Raw genomic sequence first — 3445 nt, 5'->3', positions numbered from 1 at the left:
GAGCTTGATGATGCCATGACTTGAATTGTTGTTTGAGGGGATTTGGGGCTTCGGATAGATGAAGAGTGGGTTGGTTAAAACAATTTGTGATAAAGAGTTTAGTGTGCCAATAGAAGTGTGGAGAGTGGGGATTTGGATGTGAGGAGTGAGCATGCACTAAGGTTCACTTATATAAGAAAATCATGAGTGAGTGAAGGGTGTGGATTGCATGAATGTTTACTAGATGGACGGATGGGGTTGTATATGAAGGAAAGACAAGGATCATCACTTTAATGAGAGTGATTGGTTCGGTCTTCAAGGGTTTTCTTTCTCCAATGTTGCATGGCAGCGTTTCCCCATGTGTTTCCTCTTGAGACATGTGTGTAGTGCTCTTCATTAAGTGGAGAAATCTCCCCCATTTAATTGTCCAATCAATCCCTTTTTATGCTTCTTTTCCTTTTCTATAAAGATTTGAAACAAGGAAATTAATATCATAAAAAAAAAATCTACGGCTAGAAAAAAATGAAAGAAAGGATTTGATTATTTATCTATGAATTCCAACTAACTAACTAACTATTGGTGGGTCCTTATATGCATTTTGGTGGCACCATGAGGTGACACCAAACTTAGTTTGAGTCACTGTGATGAAAGTTTTGTGTTCAAAGCTCCCAAGACTAGCATGCAACTTGGTTTGCTTTGAACACCAAACTTGTTCCTCACTATATTCTGCATAAGAAGATTTTCACCAATTGTTTGTTAAGTTTGGATTGAAGCTCATAAATATTGACTTATTCATTATCATCTGAAAGCATATAAAACATGGGTTGCCTCCCATGAAGCGCTTCTTTAGCATCACTAGCTTGACGTTTTTCCTTCATCATGGTGGTTGGTAGTGCTTAAAGTCCTCCCCTCTTGCTATGGACTTGTATCCATTGGTTGGATCAATAATCTCCACATGTTCCAGGGAAAGAACTCTGTTGATAGTGAAGACCTTGGGTAATTGAGATGGCACAGTAGGAAGACTAGGGGGAATATCTGGGAAGTAGGCTGAGACAACTCTATCCCCTGGAGAGAAGTCTTCCGTAGGGATCTTCTTGTTCTTCCACCCTCTTGGTACCTTCTTTGTTTCTTTTGAGGTTGCCTTCCCCTTGGTGACCTCTTTTTCTAAAGGAGCTGTGGTGCTGTCTTCACCTGCCTCTAGAGGTTTAGGTTCCTCCAACTTTTCCTTGAGCTGTGGCAATTGCTGTTTTCCTTGTTTGTCAGTTAAGGGGATATCAGAATGAACTGGCTGTGCTTCAGTGCTTGTTTCCTCCTTCAGTGTCTCATTATCATTTGTGCTTAGTTCCTTGTCCTCTTGATCTGTTTCTTGTGAGAGTTTGAAAACATTGAAGCTGAGTCGTTCATCATGGATTCTCAATATTAGCTCCCCTTTCTCTACATCAATAAGTGCTCTGGCCGTAGCTAGGAATGGTCTTCCCAATATGATTGGGTGAGCATGACTCTCTTCCATGTCCAGAATGACAGTCTGTTGGGAGATAGTACTTCCCAACTTTTAGCAACACATTTTCCACCACTCCTATTGCTTGCTTTTGAGTTTTGTCAGCCAGTCTGATAATGACATCTGTGGGCATTATCTCATTGATTTGCAGCTTCTTCACCAGGGACAAGGGCAATAAGTTGATGCTGGCCCCTAAATCACATAATGCTCTGTCGAACATGTTTTCACCTATGGCACAAGGTATATGAAAACTTCCTGGGTCTCTTCTTTTTGTAGGCAACTCAGGTTGAATAAGGGCACTACATTCCTTGTTCATCACTATAGTCTGCCCTCCCTTGAGTGAGCTTTTCCTGGGAAGAAGTTCTTTCATATACTTGATGAATGCAGGCATTTGTTGAATTGCCTTGATAAATGGTATGTTCACATGCAGAGATGCAAACAAGTCTAGGAACCTTGAGTATATTCTTTTTCCCACAGAACCATTGAGCAGTTGAGGGAATGGTGCATAGAGCTTCAGCAGCTCTTGTTGTGAGATTTCTGGTTCTTTGTGATCTCTATCCTCCTCCTTTGTTGAGTTGTCTTCAGGTTGTTTGCACACTTTGCTTTACTTGTCTTCAATCTCTTGATCACTTGTAGTGACCATTTTGCAATCCTCCCATCTTACTTTCTTTGCTTCTCCCTTGGAGTTTTTCTCCGTGTCACTTGGGAAGCTATCAGTAGGTTTGGGAATCTTCTCAGCTAAATATCCCACCTGAAATTCCAGCTTCCTGATGGTCTCTCCCTGGTTCTTAATATTGGCTCGCACCTCCTCTTTGAGCACCTTATTTTCTTGAATCTCTTGGCATATTCCTTCAAGTAAGGCTTCAATCTTAGAGAGCTTGTCATCAATTGATGAGTGATTCGGAGCAGACGTGCTGTTTTGGTTTTGATAAGTATGTGGAGAAGTGTTGTTGTGGGGGTATTGAGATGTCCTCTGGGTGAATTGCTTTTGATCTTGCTCACTTCCCCACCCAAAGTTCGGGTGATTTCTCCATCCAGGGTTGTAAGTCTTGGAGTATGGATCATAGTTTTTCCTTGGTGAATTCCCAATGTAGTTGGCTTGCTCCTGACTCCCTCTGCTTCTTCATTCACTCCTTCTTGGATTGTTGATGAAGATGAGATTGCTGCTACTTGGTTCCTCTCCATCTTCTTGGTGAGGTCAGCCAACTGCTGGGTAATGAGCTTGTTTTGGGCCAACAGAGCATCTACATTGTTTAGCTCCATCACTCCTCTTGTGTTCCCTCTTTCGGAAGTATAGAAGTAGTCGTTTTCTGCTACTGTTTCAATAACATCTATGGCTTCCTCAATGGTCTTCTTCTTGTTCAAGGATCCTCCAGATGAATGGTCTATTGCCTTCTTTGACTCATAAGAGAGCCCTTCATAGAAAATGTGCAGCTGGACCCATTTGTTGAACATGTCAGGTGGACACCTCCTTGTTAAGTCTTTGAACCTCTCCCATGCTTCATACAGAGTCTCATCATCTTGTTGCCTGAAGGCTTGAACCTCAGCTCTCAGCCTATTGATTCGTTGAGGAGGGTAGAATCTTGCTAAGAATTTGTTCACCACATCCTCCCAAGTTGTCAAGCTCTCCCTTGGGAAGGATTCCAGCCACTTGGCTGCCTTGTCTCTGAGTGAGAAGGGAAATAAGAACAGTCTATAGGTGTCAGGATGAACACCATTAGATTTCACTGTGTCACATATTCTCAGGAAGGTGGTCAAATGTTGATTGGGGTCTTCTTGAACACCTCCTCCAAACGAACAGTTGTTCTGAACAAGGATGATGAGCTGTGGTTTTAGTTCAAAGTTGTTGGCATGGATTGTTGCCTTTTGGATGCTACTTCCACAATTGCCTGGGTTTGGATTAATGTAAGAGCCCAAAACTCTTCTATCCTCCCCAGCATGATTTGCTCCACCTCCTCTGCCATGGTT

General features: G+C 42.3%; 1 non-coding gene across 1 annotated transcript; it reads left to right on the top strand.

Annotated features, from left to right (window-relative positions):
* The first annotated feature begins 2930 nt into the window (after positions 1-2930).
* Positions 2931-3034, top strand: LOC112746531 (small nucleolar RNA R71). Its single transcript, XR_003174411.1, has one exon. It is a non-coding gene; the product is annotated as a small nucleolar RNA R71 (small nucleolar RNA).
* Positions 3035-3445: the final 411 nt, after the last annotated feature.

Source organism: Arachis hypogaea, chromosome 14 (genome assembly GCF_003086295.3).
Source record: "Arachis hypogaea cultivar Tifrunner chromosome 14, arahy.Tifrunner.gnm2.J5K5, whole genome shotgun sequence".
Taxonomy (NCBI): domain Eukaryota; kingdom Viridiplantae; phylum Streptophyta; class Magnoliopsida; order Fabales; family Fabaceae; genus Arachis; species Arachis hypogaea.
The sequence above is the reverse complement of the archived record's forward strand: the minus strand, read 5'-3'. Positions and strand labels throughout refer to the sequence as shown.